Raw genomic sequence first — 22,277 nt, 5'->3', positions numbered from 1 at the left:
GCGCACCTCACAACTGCCCTGGAGACGCGCCTTTTCCCGGCGAGCGCGCGTGGAGAGCAGGTCGCCGGGGCGGCGGCGGGAGAGGCGGGAGGGCAGCCCCGCGGGTGAGACTTCGGGATCCCCAGCGACACTGCAGGAACCGGGAGGGCTGGATGGAAAACGCTTGCGAGCAAGGCTCCGCGCCCAGACCTGGATTCCGTCCGGTCTTCCCCCACGACCTGCTGCCCTGCGGTTCTCCCGCCTTGGATGCCGCCATCTCCAGCTCCCTGGGCTCAGACCTCCAGTTGTCCCTGACGCCGCGCTTTCCTCAGACCCACATCCAATGAGTCCGGACCTGGCGTTTGCTTCTCGGTCCCACACAGTCCCAGTCCCTCCTTTTCGCGACTCTGGACTTGGGCAAACGACTCTGCCGAGAAAGGTGGCCCCTCGGGCGCCCGCTGTGCCCCCGCTCCGGCCGGGAAAGGACTGCCGCCCCCTCCTCTTGTCCACGTAGGACGGCAGCGCGCTGGACGCAGCCGAAAAGACCGCGAATCCGCTCCTCTGGCTGGACGCGGGAGGTCCTGCAGGGGAGGAAAGCAGGGGAATCTCATGAAAGGTCCTGATCTAAAGCTATGTTCATGTCCGTCTCTGTGGGGACTCAGACTCCAGCGCTGGTGAGGGTGCTGCCACGCGGTCGCACCCTCGACCGCACTCGGAATCCACGCGGAATCAGGCAGAGCCCCGTAGCCTGGGGGCCGGTGCGCACGCAGCCCGAGCCTCCCTCGGGGTCGAAGCCCCTGAACCTCACGCTGGAAGGAAATGGCTGTGACCGCCGCACTAAGAAAAGTGCAGAGGTTTTCACCACTGCAGGAGAAAACGCACGTACATCCCCAAGCTTGTGACCCTTTACTTCTAAAGGAAACCAGAGGCAGACAGACACACAGACAACACTGCATTAAGTTTTTCAGCAAAAAGAAACTGCCTGCTGTGAGGTGAACACGGAAACCCCTCCAGACGCCAGCTTTCTGGGAAGATTGTCTTGACCTCTGCCGTCCTAGGTTAAAATTCTTACTTCATGACCTGTTGAACTGGAAAATTATAAAAGGCGTTTCAGCCATTGTAAAAGGTAAAACAAAACTGTTTCTCAAGAAGAATCTCAAGTACAATGAGCGAGGAATGAACGACCTTGAGATCTGTGTGGACCGAGCCTGGCTCCCCTGCGGCTTTATGCGGGGCCTGGCCTGCAAGCGAATTCAATACAGGCAGGGAAGAAAGCCTCGGCCTGCGTTGATACTCGCTATTTTCAAACAGATAAAAGACCTAAGCCTTCAGCCTTCGCTGCTCTTCGTGCTAAAAGTGAAAGAGTGGTGAAAGTCTTGGATTTGAACTATATTGGACAACTAAGCCATAGCGGCAGTAACCTGAGGAACCCCTTTTGCCGCAGATGTCGGGGGAGAAACGCTGCGGCCAAAGGGCTGTAAGGCAAGAACGCGCGGAGCTTGGGAGCAGAGGGGAGGGCCGGGCCTCGGGTTCCCGGGTGAATTCGAAACACCGCTCTTTTCCGGGAGCCAAGAGCTCTGACCGACCACCTGTGCCGTCTGCAGCCGGGGAGGGGCGGCGTCTACACTGAAGGGCGTCCAGGTTGCTTGCGGCTCAGACGTGCCCATCACTCCCAGCTCCTGAGGCTTCTGGAAGATGGGGATTCAGTGGAGCGATCCCTGGTCTCTGGCGCTAGGCTGAAGAACTGGAGACTCAGTTGGACGTGCGGGCCCCAGGGACCTCGCTTCGGGGGAGGCGACAAACCCTAACTTTAAGGAAGGCCTCTCGGGAACTGCAATCTCCGTGCTTGGGAGATCGAAGGTGCTCCCAGGATCCTTTTTCTTCAAAACTTTTTGGTGGGCCAGTCTTGGCGACAAGTTCATTTCTTGGAGCTGTCATTAGGCATTGGTACCCACGGGGTTTCCGTAGTGTGGTTGTTATCACGTTCGCCTAACACCCGAAAGGTCCCCTGGGCGAAAACAGGTTCCTTTTTTTTTTTTTTCCTCCCTGAAACTTTCCCCCTGAACTCCTGTTTTTTCAAAAACGGGGGCAAGTGGGGTGGGTTATGGCAGAATGTGTAGCTGCGTTTTTCTCCCCCCAGACCCAGGGGAAGTTCTACTACCGTAAGCCAACTCAGCACTAGGAACCAGGCCTCCTTTCTTTGCTCTGAGTAAGCTCTTTAGAGGCCAGGCCACAGACATTCCAAGGAGGACACAGGAGAAGGCTCGCCTTCAAGTTATCTTTCCATCTGAAAATCCACACCTTCTTTTTCAGGGGCCTAAATCTCCTCTACACGTTGACAGGGATCATGTCTCAGAAAACCAAGAAATGCATCCCTGTGAAGCAAACTTGGCTTTCCCTCACCCCAGCACACTTGTGAAACAATTTGATTTTCACGACAGAAAAATAGAGAACGAATTCAACTCTGCATGGGGCTCAAACTAAAGACACAAAGATGAAGAATTTCATGCTCCACAAATTGAAATGGTTGTGGGGGAAAGGAGCCAGTACACGTGCTTTTAACCAGGAGAGGTTCCCAGCAGTCAGGTCAGGAAACAGGAAATAGATGAATCTGCTTATCACCCACTGAGAACCAAGTCCGCCCCTGATTCAAAAGGCAGCTGAGGTTCGAAAGAGACCATCACATTGGCTCGACCAGCACACAGCGCTAAAGCTAGAGTAGGATGGAATCCACCTTGTGGCCTGGCCTCTGAGCCCAAAGCCTCACTCAGGAGGGAGAGGGTGGTGAAGGGTGATGAGCAGTGAGGCAAAGGCTAGGAGCCTTGCACAGCTGCAATTAGCCCTGGGCTCTGAGAATCACCTTTTTTTCTGCTCTCTGCATCTCTGAAATCTAATCTTTTCTGGGGTAGACCGCCTGCTGTTGTTGTTCAATTGCCCAGTTGTGTCCAACTCTGAGGTTCTGTGGGCTGCAGCACGCCAGGCCTCCCAACCCCTCACCATCTTCTGGAGTTTGCCCAAGTTCATGTTCATTGCATCAGTGATGCCATCCTATGATTTCATGCTCTGACGCCCTCTTCTCCTTCTACCCTCAATCTTTCCCAGCACCAGGGACTTTTCCAATGAGTCTGCTGTTTGCATCAGAGGACCAAAATACCGGAGCTTCAGCTTCAGCATCAGTCCTTCCAACGAGTATTCAGGGTTGATTTCCCTGAAGATTGGCTGGTTTGATCTCTTTGTTGTCCCGGGGACTCTCAGGATTCTTCTCCAGCACCACAGTTTGAAGGCATCAATTCTTTGGGATTCTGCCTTCTTTACGGTCCAGCTCTCACAACCATACATGACCATTGGGAAGACCATAGCCTTGACTGTATGGACCTTTGTCTGCAGTAATGTCTGTGCTTTTCAACACACTGTCTAGGTTTGTCACAGCTTTCCTGCCAAGAAGCAACCATCTTCTGATTCCATGATTTTGGGCTGTTTTTGTGGTGCAATCGGTTAACTTGTTTGGCTGTTAACTGAAAGGTTCGTGGTTTGAGTTCACCCAGGGATGCATCTTTCCTGCTATTGATTGCAGCTCCACTTTTCCCCTTCATGAATCACTGTCTTGTAGGGGTGAAGGGACTTGCCATAACTCAATGAAGTTATGAGCCATGCTATGTAGGGCCACCCAAGATGGACTGGTTATAGCAGAGAGTTCTGACAAAACGTGATCCATTGGAGGAGGGAATGGCAAACCATCCCAGTATACTTGCTGTGAGAACCTCATGAACTAAGTAAAAGACTGCCTATCTCCACTTTACTTAAGTCTGGAGTTTTGTCTTGTTCCTTCATTTGGAGCATGACCTCATTTTGCTAATGCACTGTTTTTATTTCTCCATATCTGGTAGGGTAGTTATGTTTCCTGGCCTTAGAGAAGTGGCCATTTGTATGGGACTTCCTGTGGATCCCAGCAGCCTGCTACCCTCTCATCTCCAGAATGATATGCTCTAGGGGTGCCCTGTATGTGGGCTGCATGGGTCCTTCTGTTGTGGCTGGCTGACCACAGTGCATGGTCTGGCAGGATTAGCTGGCTCCAATCTCTTTGCTAGGCCCTGCCTTGTTTGGAATCTCCAGCCACTGGTTAGCATGGCAGAGTCAAGAGGCACCTGGCTGTGGAACCCCTGGGTGCTAGGGCTAGTACTGGCACACTGGTGGGCAAAGCTAGGTCCTGGGGTCTGGTCTGGCTGGAGGGCCCAGGAGTCCCAAAGCTGGTGTCTAACTGCTGGTAGATGGGACTAGTTCCTGACAAAGGTGACTCTGAGGGGTCCAGACACTTCAATTGGCTGGCTAATGGGTTGGGCCAGAGTCTAGTCAGTCCCAGGGCTGGTGAAAAAATAGGACAGTTTAAGAAAAGTAATAACCTTGAATTGTTGTTACTTGGATAGTTATAAACTCTGGGTTTATAACATGTGCAAAGTTAAATGCAACAAAACAAATAAAGGCAGGAAGATGAGAAATGTGAACTGGTGTGACTTCACTTGAAGGTGGACTGTGGTAAGTTGCAGATGGATGGCATAAAGCCTAAAGCGATTGCTGAAATAACAGGTTATAGCTAACAAGTCAACAAAGGCAAGACAATTATATACATGGACTTATATACAAAACCATGTATAATCTATGATAGAGCATTTGCTCTTCTGGCATTCGTCCTATGGATATGTGTATAAGAAAGATGACTGCAGCATTATTTGTAATGATACAAACATGCATGTGTGCTAAGTGGCTTTAGTCGAGTCTGACTCTTTGTAAGCCTAGGCTCCTCTGTCCATGGGATTTTCTAGGCAAGAATACTGGAATGGGTTGCCTTGCCCTCCTCCAGGGGATATAGCCGACCCAGGGATCAAACTTGGGTTTCTTAGGTCTACCTGCATTGGCAGGTGGATTCTTTACCCATAGGGCCACCCAGGAAACCCATAATAAAATATAACCAAATTAATACCAAAAGTATATGCAAAGGAGTAAGTAAATTTTAGTACAAACAATGGAAGAAACTTCACGATTTACAGGAATTCACAGTTTAATGATGAGTCTACTCTTTTGAGAATTTCTCAATTGTGAGTGGCCTGTTTTCCTCATGAACTCCTCTCCGAGGATCAGCGATGATCTGGGCTTAGGTTCTCCTGTGGTGCACAAAATACAAAGGACAGCAGGAATATAGGAGTGGAGGTTCCTGTCTTGGCCATTAAGGGAAGAGAGCTTGTGTAGAAAAGGTAGAGATGCCAATCCTTTACATTTTATAGTGTGAAAGACACATTGCTGGTGAGGGTTTGAACCACCAACCTTTCAATTAAGAGCCGAATGCACTAACCAATTGTGCCACAGAAACAATTGGAGGCTATATGTTCTCCTACTTCCCTGCTACCTCGTTCAGGTGGAAAGCAAGCACGCCCTCTCCGCCTTACGCTGAGCCACCCGCTTTTAGAAGGACTATATATTGGCTTTAAAGCCTTGGAAAACCGGAAAAATCCATGGGGAAGCCATGAGTCGTTCGATTCCGAAGCCCCACGCCTTGCTTCCCTCGCAGCCACAGTTGCGGCACCCCGGAGATGCCCCGGGCCTGAGCTGAACTGCTGGTGGGCTCACAGGTGGCTCTGGGTTTGCTCTGCCTTCACTCAACCAAGTTCGCCCCTGGGCAGGAATTTGTAGATGTGGCCCTTCTGGGTGCAGAAGAATCTCTCTGGAAAGAGATCAGATAAAAAGAGGAAACATGAAAAGGAGCTAGAGCAGGCAAACGCAAGAAAAAGACAACGATACCTCCCAGGAAGCCTGTGAGGAGGCTTGGGCCAGATCCTGAGAGAGAAAAATTGTTTTTATTAAGTAGCAGAGTGGGGATGGAGAATCGGAGAAGAGCATGAAAACGAGAAAAGCACGAATTTCTGTAAGTGTGCACGAATAAAACAGCCAAGACAGTGTGAATATATTAGCCTTCAAAAACTTACAAAAAGTGCTGTGGCTGCCAGCTGGCCTGTGGCTCATCGTGACCGTATAGTGTTGTTAATACTATCGATGGTTACAGCAATCTCGGCTCAAATTCGAGCTACAGCGAGGGGAGCAAGGCATGGTGGGGACGCTGCCCTTCTTCCCTTGGAATCACAGGACTCACAGCTTCCCCATGGGTTTTCCTGGTTTTCCGAGGCTTCAGAGACGATATAACTATCCTTCTAAAGGCCAGTGGCTCAGCATAAGAGGAGCTGTAGAAGTATCCAAAAATAATATTTCAAGAGAATCCACTTGTCACTAGAATTCAGTTATAAATATAAGAACAAAATCTCTTGTGTTTGAAATTTTAGAAACACTTCTACCACTCCTGAATCAAAGCATATTTGAAAATAAAAGTTAGGAAATATTTTGAATCAAACAAAACTGAAATACTACATGTATACCAAAGATGAAGCTAAACCCATCTTTAGATGATGATGGTCAACACCGAAATCAGATTGATTATATTCTTTGCAGCCAAAGATGGAGAAGCTCTATACAGTGAGCAAAAACAAGGCCAGGAGCTGACTGTGGCTCAGATCATGAACTCCTTATTGCCAAATTCAGACTTAAACTGAAGAAAGTGGGGGAAACCACTAGACCATTCAGGTATGACCTAAATCAAATCCCTTATGACTATGCAGTGGCAGTGAGAAATAGATTTAAGGGACTAGATCTGATAGATAGAGTGCCTGATGAACTATGGATGGAAGTTCGTCACATTGTACAGGAGACAGGAAACAAGACCATCCTCAAGGGAAAAAAAAAATGCAAAAAAGCAAAATGGCTGTCTGAGGAGATCTTACAAATAGCTGTGAAAAGATGAGAAGGGAAAAGCAAAGGAGAAAAGGAAAGATATACCCATTTGAATGCAGAGTTCCAAAGAATAGCAAGGAGAGATAAGAAAGCCTTCCTCAGTGATCAATGCAAAGAAATAGAGGAAGACAATAGAATGGGAAAGACTAGAAATTTCTTCAAGAAAATTAGAGATACCAAGGGAACATTACATGCAAAGATGGGCTTGATAAAGGACAGAAATGGTATGGACCTAACAAAAGCAGAAGATATTAAGAAGAGGTGGCAAGAATACACAGAAGAACTGTACAAAAAAGATCTCCACAAGCAAGATAATCACGATGGTGTGATCACTCACACTCACCTAGAGCCAGACATTCTGGAATGTGAAGTCAAGTGGGCCTTAGGAACCATCACTACAAACAAAGCTAGTGGAGGTGATGGAATTCCAGTTGAGCTATTTCAAATCCTGAAAGATGATGCTGTGAAGGTGCTGCACTCAATATGTCAGCAAATTTGGAAAATTCAGCAGTGGCCACAGGACTGGAAAAGGTCAGTTTTCATTCCAATCCCAAAGAAAGACAACCCCAAAGAATGCTCAAACTACTGCACAATTGTACTCATCTCACACACTAGTAAAGTAATGCTCAAAATTCTCCAAGCCAGGCTTCAATAATACGTGAAATGTGAACTTCCAGATGTTCAAGCTGGTTTTAGAAAATGCAGAAGAACCAGAGATCAAATTGCCAACATCTGCTGGATCATCGAAAAAGCAAGAGAGTTCCAGAAAAAGCATCTATTTCTGCTTTATTGACTATGCCAAAGCCTTTGACTGTGTGGATCACAATAAACTGTGGAAAATTCTGAAAGAGATGGGAATATCAGACCACCTGACCTGCCTCTTGAGAAACCTATATGCAGGTCAGGAAGCAACAGTTAGAACTGGACATGGAACAACAGACTGGTTCCAAATAGGAAAAGGAATATGTCAAGGCTGTTTATTGTCACCCTGCTTATTTAATTATATGCAGAGTACATCATGAGAAATGCTGGACTGGAAGAAGCACAAGCTGGAATCAAGATTGCCGGGAGAAATATCAATAACCTCAGATATGCAGATGACACCACCCTAATGGCAGAAAGAGAAGAAGAACTAAAGAGCCTCTGATGAAGGTGAAAGAGGAGAGTGAAAAAGTTGGCTGTAAAGCTCAACATTCAGAAAACTAAGATCATGGTATCCGGTTCCATCACTTCATGGCAAATAGATGGGAAACAGTGGAAACAGTGACAAATTTAATTTTTGAGGGCTCCAAAATAACTGCAGATGGTGATTGCAGCCATGAAATTAAAAAACACTTGCTCCTTGGAAGGAAAGTTATGACCAACCTAGACAGCATATTAAAAAGCCGAGACATTACTTTGCCAACAAAGGTCCATCTAGTCAAGGCTATGGTTTTTCCAGTGGTCATGTATGGATGTGAAAGTTGGACTATAAAGAAAGCTGAGCACCGAAGAATTGATGCTTTTGTGCTGTTGGAGAAGACTCTTGAGGGTCCCTTGGACTGCAAGGAGATCCAACCAGTCCATTCTAAAGGAGCTCAGTCCTGGGTGTTCATTGGAGGGACTGATGTTGAATCTGAAACTCCAATACTTTGGCCACCTGGTGCAAAGAACTGATGCATTTGAAAAGACCCTGATGCTAGGAAAGACTGAGGGCAGGAGGAGAAGAGGATGAGATGGTTGGATGGCATCACCGACACAATGGACATGGGTTTGGGTGGACTCTGGGAGTTGGTGATGGACAAGGAGGCCTGGTGTGCTGTGGTTCATGGGGTTGCAAAGAATCGGACACGACTGAGTGACTGAACTGAACTGAACACAAACATAAATGCAAATTATGAAAATTAAGGCTGATTGCTGAAGAGATAAATCTTCATCTTACAGGTACTAAAAGAATAACAATAACAGAAGCAGATAGGAGTAGAAATTAACTAGAAAAGCAGAAATTTTAAAGTTAGAAATAAATATACAGAAGAGAAAATATAAATGGTTGACGCTGAAAAGACTACTAAAGCTGATAAAACTGTTCAAAGAGAAAAAGGAAGTCATTGCTACTAAACTTGTAGACATGAGGGAACAATAAGTGAATCTCTTAAACACAAAATAAATATTTTAGAGGAACTGAATCATTTGTCCCAATAATGATTTTTTTTTTTTTTTTTTGCAGGGGTGGGGAAGAACTAGTCTAAACGCACTAAATTTTTTCAAGTCAGAATTTTAAAATCTTCCTGTGAAGAAATCTCCAGAACTAAAAAATATTCATTAGAAGAAATGGCTCCTGAGCAAAGAAATTCCAAAAGAATTAAAAGACGGCACATTTTCTCCAATTTATTGTATGAGTTTAGACTAAAGCCAAACTCTCCAAAAAATATAGTGTAACAAACAGAAGTTATAGGACTGTCATTGCTGAATATAGCTGTAATTTAAAAATACTGAGTCAAGTAACGTGTTACAAAAGCATGTGAAAATAAAGAAAAATAAGAAAAAAAGTATGTGGAAAGTGTTAAATACTGAATCAAATAATATAGTAATAATGTATGTAAGAAGAAGTTACTTAGTCGTGTCCAACTCTTTGGGATCCAATGGGATATATAGCCTCTGTATTCATCCAACTCCCCAGAAAAGAACACTGGGGCAGGAAGAAGGGAGCAAGGAGTTCCTCCTGACCAAGAGATTGAACCAACGTCTCTTGTATTGCAGGCAAATTTTTTACCATTTGAATCACCAAGAAAGCTCATTGACTGCTATGACAAAATTGGTCTTATCTTGGAAAATAATTGATGCTCTTTACAAAATAAATTAATCTAATTAGCCACATTAACTATGTAGAGGAAGAAAATAATAATTACTACACAGAATATGGGGTTCCAAAATCACTGTGGACAGTGATTGCAGCCACAAAATTAAGACGCTTGCTCCTTGGAAGGAAAGCTATGACAAACCTAGACAGCGTATTAAAATACGCTTATACAAATGTATAGTCAAAGCTATGGTTTTTCCAGTAGTCATGCAGGGATGTGAGAGTTGGACCATGATGAAGGCTGAGTGCTAAGAACTGATGCCTTCGAATTGTGGTGTTGAAGAAGACTCTTGAGAGTCCCTTGTACAGCAAAGAGGTCAAACCAATCAATCCTACAGGAAATCAACCCTCAATTGGAAGGACTGATGCTGAAGTTGAAGGTCCAATACTTTGGGCACCTGATGCAAAGAACCAACTCGTTGGAAAAGACTCATGCTGGGAAAGATTGAAGGCAGGAGGAGAAGGGGACAACATAGGATGAGATGGTTGGATGGCATCACCGAATTCAATGGACAGGAACTTAGGCAAACTCGGAGAGACAGTGAAGGACAGGGAAGCCTGGCGTGCTGCAGTCCATGGGGTCGCAAAGAGTCGGACACGACTTAACGACAGAACAACTATATATATAGTACTGTTGACACGCATTTCCAGGTACATGAGATCCTTCCTGGAACACCGATGGGCTCACAGGACACGCAGAGGCCGAGGTGGCTGACGATGTTAAATGCATCACAACGTCCTGCGCAGAGCCTCAGAGACATCTTGCCACTGCTGCACAAGACCCGGTCTTCGCATCTCCGCTCCTGTCCGCGCGGATTCCTCCCCTCAGGCTTTCCTCTAACTTGGCCGCTGGCTCCTCCTTGGATACTGGGGGGTCAGCCGGCCGCAGCTGTTCTTTTGATTCTCGCTCCCTGGTGGGTTGTGGCCCATTCGTCAGCCCAAGCTCCAGAGTGTGCATCAGCGACCTGATGGCTCTTTGGGTTGCTAAGACCTTCTGGAAGAAAAACTGAAAAGTAACAAGTCCAAATATTCTAAATTGAAGGCCCACAGAAATACACACCGAAAGGTAGGAACCCACCAGCGAGGTGGTTGCTGCGCTGCCAGCCACCAAATGCTTCTCCATATACCCAGACACCTCAGAGCTTTGCAAAGCCCCAGTTGACCTCGTCCCCTTACAGTCTTCTGTTCAGAACCACCTCGAGGTTTTCAGTTCTCCTTTTCCTGCTCCTGGTGGCAAGAACCGCGTAGTATTCAGACCTGACTGTGCACTGGGCAAAACAAGGAAGTATGAAAAGTACTTAGGCACTATGCATTGGCCGGGAATCGAACCCGGGTCTCCCGCATGGGAGGCGAGAATTCTACCACTGAACCACCAATGCCTTACCACAAACAACCTTTTGACAGCTCTCCAGAAAGAATCTCCACAGTAACCAAGGGCCTGGTGGTGGGGAAACAAAAGACTTCCCAAATAGGTGTTGTCTTTGGAAGATAGAACTCACAGACTGAAAGGCGCTTAAAGGAAAGGCTTCCAAAAGAGACTGACAATCAGGCAATAGCATGCAGTGGGGACAACCAAATGAAAATAGAAATATTGGTTTTGTTTGCTCACATTACAGCTCTAATAAAGGCTCTTTCCAATCACAGAACAGACCCTTGCAGAAAAACATCGGAGATTCATTCAGATCCCTTGTTTATAACCCTAGACCTTCAATTGTCAACCTTAAGTTTTACCTAAAAGAGTCTATGCAGTGGTCTTAAAGAGTCTGAGAAAATGGTCTAACTTGCTAAAATAGGCAAGTAAAAAAATATTTTTAATTAAAAATTTTACTTTTAAGACTTCAAAATATACAAGTTCTAAGGTTGCTTTCCATTTACAGTTGTTACTAAACATTGGCTATACTCATCATGTTGTACAATACCTCCTTGAGCCTATCTTACACCTAAATAGTCTGAACCTTCCACACTCCCAACCTTATGTTGCCCCCCAACCCACTGATAACCATTAGTTTGTTCTTTTAATCTTTTTTGTTGTTGTTGTTATATTTACTAGTTTGTTGTGTTTTTTAGATTCCACCTATAAGTGATATCATACAGTATTTGTCTTTCTCTGTCTGACTAATTTCACCCAGCTTAATGCCCTCCAAGTCCATCCATGAACAGCAAATGGCAAAATTTTGTTCTTTCTTATGGCTGAGTGGTATTCATTTGCCTCACTGTATCCTGAGTGACCTTGCACAGCCCAAATCTGAACATGCCTGTTGCCTAAAGCCACCCAGTGTCCCCATATTCCTTCACTAAAATGTCTTATTACCTCTAGGACATGTACTCTGTTTCTCCCCCTCCTTATCATCGAGATACCTCTTGCCAGTTCCCAAGTCCAGCAACAGTGAAATAACTTGATGTTTCAGGAACTCTCTCCCTTTCAGGGACTTGCTTCTCTCTACAGGGAGGCCTTTCACAACTCCCTCTTAATTCTTCAAACTCATCCTCATTCTTCAGGTCTCAGTCCAGAAGTTTCCCCTGGAGAGACTTTCCTGACTGCTGGAATTGAATGTGTGATATTTCCACTTTGCTTTTGACATTGTGTTCTAACAATATCACATTTTACTTGACTCTGTCTTCCAAAGACATATTTTCATAAGAAAAAGATTTATATTTCCCACAAAAACCAAGACTATGTATGTAAATAAAATATTTTCAAGAGATAGCACAGTGCCTAGCATAGTTTATAGTCTAGAGTTGTTAAACAAGGAAAGAGAGAGGAGCAAATAAAGGAAAGTTTCTCTCTCTCACACACAAGCAAGATAGGCAGAATGATGAGTCTGCAAAGCATCGGAACTACAGCATAACAACTGAAAAAGGTGGAGAATAAAATGATCAAAAATAAAGTTTTGCTTGAGTGTAATGTGCTAAAAAGATCTTGAGTGGATCTTCAGAGCTGAAAACAACTCAAGAGCTGGGAAGGAGAGGGGAAAGGTGTGGTGTGGTGTGATGAAGGGAATAAACCTTGGTGCGAAAACTTCACTTATATTTTTGTGTAGGTCTCTGTGAGACACCAGAGTCTGAAAACTGGCCATTTTGATCCTTGGGCTTTTTTAAGGACTTAAAAGAGATGCTCAGGAGGAGAGAAACTGTGGGGCTCTGCAGTGATTGTGCATGGATTAGTGCTTGGCCTATACCAGGCTAATTGGTTTTTGTTTTTTTAAAGAATAAAAAACGGATAATTTGAATATCAGACAAAGCAAAGGGCAAAAGAAATTTATGTTAGAAATTTATGTAGCAATCCAGCATCTACCCAGAATCAAATGCAATCATTCTCTGCATGCCCTCCTTGAGTGACCAAAGAGGGTGGGGCTAAAGGGAAATCTTGGAGTGAAATTTTCATTTATTCACCCTTTCGTAGGTCTCTCTCAAATACAAGAGCTTGAAAGCAAGGCCATTTTATGCTTGGTCTTTTTCAACAACTCAAAAGAGTATCTTCTCTGGTTAATCATTAATTCTGAAGAGAATAGATTAAATTCACTTAGGTGTCCACTTTAATAAATTTTTGTTATAATTTATGTTACTGTTATTGAATCAGGAGAAGAGGATATCAAATTGCTTTAAAATTTTTTAAAAAAAGAAAGAAAGAAAAAGAGCCTTAGGAGAAGAGAGGCTTAATTGTCATTCAGATCTTCTGGAGTAACTCAGGCACATCTCCAAATTTTGAGCCTCCCAAACTGTCTCTGGGTCCAGAATGCCTGTTTAGGGAAGAATTGGTGTTTGTCTCAAGAGTGAGGGGAAAGGGTTTGGAAGGCACCAAGCCATGGGAGGGCAAAGAGAATGCATCCTAAGTGAGGAAATGAAGTCCAGTATTTTGATTTGAATTCCACATCTTGATGGTGTTTCCTGACCTAAACCTCCTATACAAACTTCTGTTCTGGGTGTGCTTTTGGGGCTTTGATCTGCATTTCAAATAAAGAGGCCTGTATAAACTTTTATTTTTTGAACTGGCTTTGCAACATCATTCCTGTGACTCTTCCTGGTGAAGCTGAAAGCAAGCACTTACAGGAGAGCACTGATGGTTTAGTGGCACAATTCTCACCTCCCATCCAGGAGACATGGGTTCAATTCCCGACCGATGCACAGCTTAAGGTACTGTGTTCCTTAATCTTTAAGGAAAAATGAGTTTTTGCAGCCCTCTGAAGCCACAAAGTGCTTCCAAACCGCTAATGCTGCAGACCCCTTCTGTTGGGAGTATGTCTTTGAAGTACCGAGTTTATCCACTAAAACCTCTGAGGTTTGGAATTTTTGAAACCGAAACCATTGTTCCTACACATCCTTTTTCCTATCCCAGTCTCGGACTACATCGCACTATGGAGTTTCATACCCAGGAAACTTAGTGTCAAGCCTAAGGTCACATAGATTTTCTCCTATGCTATCTTCCGGAACTTTTATAATTTAGCATGTTCCTTTTAAGTCTATGACCTATTTTGAGTTACATTTTGTGAAAAATGTAAGGTCTATGTAAATGCACTCAGAAATTGCATAAGTGAGAGGAGGCGATTTTCTGCAGCTGTTGCTAGTGGCAAATAAGGTTATGGAACCATGAGTGTTTAGACATGGTAACTAGCAGCCACAATCTACTTTCTAGTCACCTTTTTAGTGCTCTTCAGTGGCAGTAAATATTCCACTTTTCTACGACCTGCCTCACTGCTCCTCTCCACTCTGGCATACTAAAACCTCTAGGATAGAAAGCCATTGGTCTTGCCTTCCTTGACAATTTCCTGTCCGGTACTCCCTTTCTTTCAGTGGAATTTTATGCTCACATCCACAGATAACTAGTAGAATGGCATTTATATGAGCCTTTCCCAAAAGCTGTAGTTTGAAATTATCCTAATGTCCATCATTTGTGACATAGTTTTATATTGGCATAATGCCAAAATTAAGGTGTGAGAAATTCAATAACATACATATGTATCAAAAACATCATGTTGCTTGTTAATAGCTAGATAGAAAAATTATATATTCATTCCCATGAACTTGAAGAAAGAAGCCTGAAGGAGTAGACATCAGAGTTAAGTATGAGAGGATGGATATACATTACCTGGAAAGTATCAAGGGCCATTCTTGAATGATAAAAATTTTCTGTCAATCCTGGTGACAACTACACATTACAGTATTAAAACAGCTGCCCATTAATGATACAAACATTTTGTTCTGTAAACACAACTTAATGATTTCGTTTCAGGCCAAGAGTTGTTTTGGCAGATACAATGCAAAAGATAAAGATAAACACTGCCGTGACTCGGATTCGAACCGAGGTTGCTGCGGCCACAACGCAGAGTACTAACCACTATACGATCACGGCGCGCCACTGTACGGTAGGCGAAATGCGGTCTTGCTCTTTTAACTTTGACAAATCCGTTCCAGTTACTGTGCTGCCTTGTTGTTGGATAATTGCCGGCACTCCTGATTCTCTCTCACATCTTCCCTCAGTTACGCCCTCTCAAGTCTGTTGCATTTTTCATTTCCCCTGTGTCCAGTCCTTGTCTCTGCACGAGCTTCCAGAAGTTATCTTTGCTTTGTCCTTGCCGCCCCTGCTTCATTCCCGCCTCTTTATATTTCTGTTTTGATCAACCGTCCCCAAGCCCTCTTTCTGGCTCCCTTGGCCGGCTGAACGCAGGGAGAAAGGGGGCAACGCCAGGGGCGCAGACGGTCGAATGATGGCAGAGCAAACTGGGAGGCAGCACAGAGTCCACTCGGGGTTCAGCTTCCCTGGGGCCCGCTCGGATCAGGCCCGGAGCGGCTCCGGGGCTCTGCATCTGCGGGGAGCGTGGCGCCAGGCGCTGTGGGGACGCTCAACTGCACTTCTGCTTTCGGAATCGCCCGACCCCCGGCTTCCCCACAGGTTTCCCTGGTGTTCGGAGGCTTTGGAGCGGGTATAACTGTTCGGAGAAGGACGAGTGGCTCCTCCTAGCGTGGAAGGCTTGCTTGCACTCTAAGGGAATGAGGTGGGGGAGGGGGAAGAGGACGCTACCTCCAGGTGTCTCTGTGGCGCAATCGGTTAGCGCGTTCGGCTGTTAACCGAAAGGCTGGTGGTTCGAGCCCACCCAGGGACGTTTCCTACTTTTTCAGAATGAAAACAGGGTGCGGTTATTACTACCCTGCACATTCCCCTACAGGTGCAGAAGTCCTCCATTACCTTTTTGTTCCCTGAATCTTATGCACAACAGGAGGACATAAGCGAGGACATCAGTGATCCCCACGGAAGTGCTCTGGAGGAAAACAGGTTACTTAGAATCCAGGATTCTTCATCTCATCGTTATCCTCTGCGTTCCTTTTAGCAATGAAGTTTCTCCCATTGTTTGTACTAGTATTTATTGAATCCTTCCCATCTAACTTTGAAATTCATTTGGCTCTATGCATTTTCTGTGACAATTAATACGCATTCATCAATCTTGTGCACATATCTTATAGGACAGAGTTCCGGAAGAGCAACTGCTCTATCATAGAGTTTACATGGTTTTGTATATGGTTCCATTCTCTCACCTTCGTTGGCCTATTAGCTATAGCTATGTTTTGTTATTTTAGCGATTGCTTTAGGCTTTACAACATACATCTGTAACTCACCACAGTCTGCCTTCAAGCCATGTCACACCTTTTTACATTTCTCCCCTGCTGGGCTTTATGCTATTGTCATGCATGTTTACTTTGCTTATGTTATAAACTCCACAATCTAGCATTGTTACTTTTCTTTAAACTGTCGCATGTTTTTAAAAAGGTTTAAACAGTAATGATAATACCAATAATAATAATAAATGTTGTATATTTCTCCCACAGATGCCATTTTCGTTGTCCATCAATTTGTGTACATCCTTATTTCCAGCTAGTGTGAGTTTCCTTTTTCCTGGAGGACTCTAACATTTCTTGTAGTGTGGTTCTGCTGGTAATGAAGTCTTTCAACATTTGTATGTCTGTAAAATTTTCATTTTTATCTCTCCAAGACTTTGGGAGGGGGGGCGGGGAGAAGAAGTGTAGAATTCTACATAAACTGTTTCCCACCCTCCCCAATCCTTTAAAGATGTTATTCCACTATCATCTTCTCTTTTTTTGTAACTGTATATAGCAGAGTTTATTTTCCTATTTCTTGATTCCTTTCAAAAAGTTTTTATTTTTAAATTGGGGTATAGTTGCTTTACCACTATCTTATATCCACTGCTTCTGATGAGAAATCTGATATAATCTTTTCGTTTTCTGGATGCAGCTTGTCAGTATCCGTGCTTCTTTTGAGATTCCTTCTTTTTCAGTGGAATTGAACAGTTTAACTACAGTGTGTTAGGGTCCATTTGGTTCCTTGTTTCAGTGGGCTTATAATTTTAATTATGATTGGAATGTTTTCTGTCATTATTTCTTCAAAAATATTTTCTTTCAAGAAATTTACCCCCAGTGTTTTCAGGGACTCCGATTATATTAGACTTTCTAAAATTGCCCTACCCTTCACTTACGCATGCTATTAAATTTTTTTTTTTTGAGTGGGAATTTCACTCTGGATATTTAAAAATTGATTGTGGCTTTGTGTTCCATAATCCATTTTTTTTTCCCCTGCAATGTCTCATCTATTGTTAATTCTAGCTGGTGAATGTATCATCCCAGATATTATATTTTTCATCTCTGAAGTTTGGGTCTCATCTTTTGTCTATGTTCTACATCTCTCCTTAACTGGACATATGTAACAGTCATAATAACTATTTTAAAATCCTCTCTATAATTTAAAATCTGGTTCAGTGTGGATTGATTATTTTCCTCCTTATGGGATATGTTTTCCTGCTTCTTTGCATGCTTGGTATTCTTTGGATGCCAGACATTGTCAAAGTTTTGTTTTGGGGAAACTGGCTATTTTGGCATTCCTATATATCTTGAGACTTATTCTGGGGGACAGGTAAGTGACTTGTAACTACTTTCATGTTTTTGGACCTTGCTTTATGATTTTTAGGTAAGTCAGTCTAGGACTGAGTGTTCCCATGAGTGAGGCAAAATTGCTGAGGTCTGTAGCCAATGGTCGAGGAATGATGAGTAGCCCAATATGGCTGGTGGGAGTGAATAAGATTTTCTGCCCTGTGTGAGTACCAGACACAGTTCTATGATCTTTTCAGAATTTCTTTTCTTGGCATCATGCAATTTCTCTGCAACTAGGCTCTGATCAGAACTCTGTTTACTATTTGAGGGAGATCTTTTTCATATGTCTGGATTCTCTCTTCCATCTCTCTCATCACTGGATCTTTGTCCTATGGACTCCAGCTACTTTGCTCTCCACAGGCTCTTGGCTTTATCTTCACTATCAAGGAGCTGGCCTCAGATCTTGTTCCTCATGCCCAGTTTGCAATCTCTCTGAAATTAGTAAGCTGAACCAATGGTGGGGCTCACCTTGCTTGTTTTTCATCTCTCTGTGATTTCTCTTTTTATTGCCTATTTCCAGTGTTTGGAAAGCTAGTGTTTCATGTCTTTCTTTTTTTCCACCCCCTTGGAAGCAGGGAAGAAGGGGAGGGTATTTCAAGCAAGAAGATAAATAAAATTTCTGTCACTCCACATTTGCCAGGAGCTGAAGGCATCTTTTTATGTTCCTAGTTGAGCTTCAGTAGGAGTTGTGTTTATTGATATTCCAGTGTATTGTTCCAATTTGATGAAAGATCTTTTTCTTGTCAGTATGACAAGCTGTCTATGCATCTATCTGTTCATCCAAACTGGGGAGTGGTGCCCTCCCAAGCAAGAAATACAACAGAAGGGCAATGTGGCCATTACCCACAGACACCCTACTGCATATGTTCAGCAACTAAACCTCCAAGATGTTTAGAAAGTCTTCGAACAACTTCCAATTGTTTTTGTTGTAGCCAAGAGCCCTGGGAAGCAAACTCACTCAGAAGGACAGCGCAGATAGTGGAGTAGAGTTTATTATACCAGTGGATCTGAGGCAGAGATTCCTCTTTAGTGAGGGACGCCGACCAATTTTTGTGACAACTTTTTATACCCAAAGCATACGTGCCCAAGCTCACAACCCCCAAATTCTCTAAAGCCCACTCTGGACAATGTTAGTAAGAGATACAATCAGGTTACAGCCATAAATTTACATTCTAAAGTCATCTGGACATGCAGTTTAGCCTACATCAACAATGGGTATTATTAAGATTACAGATAGTGATGGATTACATAGTAGACATTGCATTCTTTTTGGCGCCGGGAAGTCTAGGTACGGGGTCAGCCTGGTCTGGTTTCCCTGCACCAGAGAGGCCTGCTCTGTATTTTATTTCCATGGCCTCCCAATATACAGTCCAAAGTTCACCGAGAGTGTAAGATGGAGTTCCCTTTCTTTTCAAGATGGAGTCAGTCCAGTCAGGGCAACTTGTTCCTTTCCTTCTTCATTTTCAGTAGTGACCTACACAACTGGGCACTAGAATGACTTGAGCTTGCTTCCTGCCATGTAGCTTACCTACTGGAGTTAGGGAAACCACTGGTCTCAGACATTTGCTCCTCTAGCCTTTCCTTTGTGGACTGCCTTTTTGCCTTCATTGTACGCACACACTTTAATGGCTGGGCTGCCTCCTATACCAGGGTGAATTAGCAAACTGATAACTGTCTCCATGTGATTCCTTGACAGTGTTTGAAAAAGAAATTAGCCTACTTGAGACAAATCATTAGAACCAAGAATCCTGCCACTGATAATGCATCATGTGCAAACCTGAATATCAAGAATTATTGGCACACCTTCCCTTGGTTCTCCTGTTGAATCTCCGGAGCATAATTGGGCTCTTTGCCTTTATACACTAAATATGGTTCTTGGACAATCTGTGTGTGTGTGTATGTGCACATGTGCGCGCATGCCCGTGCATGGGTATTTCTCTTTGTCTGTCCTCCTCTGTCCCTTGTACTCTAGGCTGCCCCCAATTTTACCCATTTTTCTCTCCTTCTCTTCTGTTTTCTGGGATCTCTTGTTAGAATGCCTTTCATCACTGAACACATATTAGGGGCTTACTAAGTGCCAGGCCCTCCTCTGGGAGAGATGCTGCGTGTTGAGCAAACCCAAGGCAAACCCCTGCCCTGCTGAGCCCACATCTGGAGCATAGCAGAAGCATAACAGCTTGGCACTGTGTCCTTTGCAGGTGTGGCCTCCCATTTCCCTCCCACTGCACTAACAGTGAAAAAGACAAGGAAAACCTAACAAAGAACAGGAAAGAGTGACTCACAATCTGGAAGGCAGGTAACAAGGAACACACCTGCCCCACACATAAATTTTTAAAAATAAATAACATTTTAGGGAAAGAAGTCTCCAGTGACAGCTCCTTAATTCCTGGCACAGACACTGCATGTGTTTTACACTTCTTAAAGTGACAGTATGGCCATGCTCACCAACATCCCTTAAAGCACTGACACCTCCTCTTAATCTGTGACCATATGGACACTTTATAATCTATAAAAATAATGAGGTAGTTACCCCCCAAATGGTAGGTAGAATAATCAACATAGTGGCTTCTAGAATTATGACTTAGTCTCCATTTATCATATGGTATATTATTTAGGCTTAGTTGCTCAGCTGACTCTCTGTGGCCCCATGGACAGAGAAGCTATGAACTGGAGCCCACCAGGCCTCTCTGTCCATGGAATTTCCCAGGTAATAATACTGGAGCTGGTTGCCATTTCCTGCCCCAGGGGATCTTTCCGACCCAGGGAGCGAACCCTTATCTCTTGTGTCTCCTGCATTGGTAGGCGGTTTTCTTTACTGCTAGTACCATAGGAAGCCCATGGTACATTTAATTTATTACAACACATATTTTAAAATTTTGTAAAAAATATTTATAAGATTTAAGTTTGCTTATTGGACCAGTAAAACCAGTGTAGGAAAATCAGACAGTTCAGTGTCATTAGAATTTTGAAGAGAAAATAAATCCAAGACTTCTACAAACACCGAATTAGAGCTCTTTGCCACCAATATTTTCTTCATTATTAGAAAATCTGGAAGACAACATAAAACAGCTTTTAGACTGAAATTACTAAACAAATGTGATGCATACAGGGCTTCCCAGGTGGTGCTTAGTGGTAAAGAACCCACCTGCCAATGCAGGAGACATAAGAGATGCTGCCATTTCTGGGTTGGGAAGACCCCCAAAAAAGGGCATGGCAACCCACTCCACTATTCTTACCTATAGAATCCCCATAGGGTTGCAAACAGTCAATTTCGAGCATGCACACACATGATGCATAAAAGGAGTCATTTTTAGAAACATAACATGACAAGAACATTGTCTATGTCATTATATGTCAATTATTAGAATTCTTAAAAGTCTTTAAAAATATTTTTTCTTTTACCTAACACTGACGATCACAAATTTATCCAGAGCTAAACTTTCTTCCTGAGCTAATTATTTTCCCCCCTGAGTTACGGATCACCAAGAAAGGAAGTTCAAGGAAAAAGGAAAAAACCCAACCCATGGATTCCATCCACCGGGATCCTGGAACTAGAAGTTCAGTGACTACCTCATTTTGGACAGAGGCACAATGGATTATGTACTGCAAACCAGGTTGCCTCTCTTTGCTGGGGCTCAGATTGGACCCAGGCCCAGGCCAAGGCCAGGGTGAGACAAGACTACATACCATGATCACAGGGCAGCCAACCCTCTGACAGCACCAATGCAGACAATTGTAGGAAGCTCTTGAGAACACTCCCTCTTCCTTTAATGCATTTCCCACCTGATCCCTTCATCCTCCCACCACAAGAAAGATCCTTTATCTTTCTGTCCAGTTGAAACACTTTATGCTCCCTGCAGGACAAAAAGAGCTGGGCAAGAGACAAGAGGGCAGCTGCACTTCCCAGAAGGGTTTTTCAGGAGGTGGGTGGTTCTAGCCCTCAGGCTGACCCAAGACCCCACTGCCCAGCGAGGCAACCAGGAGGAGTTCCAAGAGTAGGCAGTGCTAGGGGAATGACAGCCTAGTAGAGTTCCTACAAGCACAGGGCAAGCCTGGCCTACACTTTGGGGAGAGCAACATAAAACACCGCCTGAAGCTTTTCTGCAGCCTAAAGAGAACAGATTTCAGGTTCCTGAAGGGGCAAGCAGGAACTCTGTGCAAGGACAAAGCCTTCCCCTGACCTTGGAGGACAGGTCCTACAGAAGCTGGTTTTGAGGGAAAGACCAAAGGAAAGGAGCAACAGTGGCCCAACCAGTGGTCTTGAGTTGAGATGCCTGCAAGTTACTCTTAAATGATGGAGCAAATCATGTAGATGGAGAGAGTGAGAAAGCAAATGCAGGAAAATGTTAACTGTGCAGTCGGGACAGAATATACAATACGAGGATTTCAATTTTTTTTGTATTTTAAAAGGTTTTATGTTTTTGTTTTCCTAATGAGTTTTTAGAACTCAAGTTCCAGGTTCTCTTTGAATGAAAACTCCGTATGTGAGACACTAGGTTTCTGAAATAAAGGAAGAAAAGACTGGAGGGTAGAAGTCCTGGTGGTTCACCATATTTCTCTTCCCTGACCTGAAGGGCACCTGGCCACAGGAACGCTGCACAGGGTCTTGCCTGTGCCTTGCAGCAAACCACCTCTGGTCAGGAAGAGAAAGATTTAATGCAATTTAGAGCTTTCCTGGAGAAGGCAA

The 22,277-nt window shown here is 44.1% G+C and overlaps 3 non-coding genes across 3 annotated transcripts; 1 reads left to right on the top strand and 2 right to left on the bottom strand.

The window, feature by feature from the left end:
- Positions 1–10,960: 10,960 nt before the first annotated feature.
- TRNAG-CCC lies at positions 10,961–11,031 on the bottom strand. The gene has a single exon. It is a non-coding gene; the product is annotated as a tRNA-Gly (tRNA).
- Positions 11,032–14,930: 3,899 nt separating this feature from the next.
- On the bottom strand, positions 14,931–15,002 carry TRNAH-GUG. The gene has a single exon. It is a non-coding gene; the product is annotated as a tRNA-His (tRNA).
- A 677-nt stretch (positions 15,003–15,679) lies between these two features.
- TRNAN-GUU lies at positions 15,680–15,753 on the top strand. The gene has a single exon. It is a non-coding gene; the product is annotated as a tRNA-Asn (tRNA).
- Positions 15,754–22,277: the final 6,524 nt, after the last annotated feature.

This window comes from Oryx dammah, unplaced genomic scaffold, assembly GCF_014754425.2.
Source record: "Oryx dammah isolate SB20612 unplaced genomic scaffold, SCBI_Odam_1.1 HiC_scaffold_28, whole genome shotgun sequence".
Classification (NCBI taxonomy): domain Eukaryota; kingdom Metazoa; phylum Chordata; class Mammalia; order Artiodactyla; family Bovidae; genus Oryx; species Oryx dammah.
Note: the sequence above shows the minus strand (reverse complement) of the source record. Positions and strands in the feature narration are given on the sequence as shown.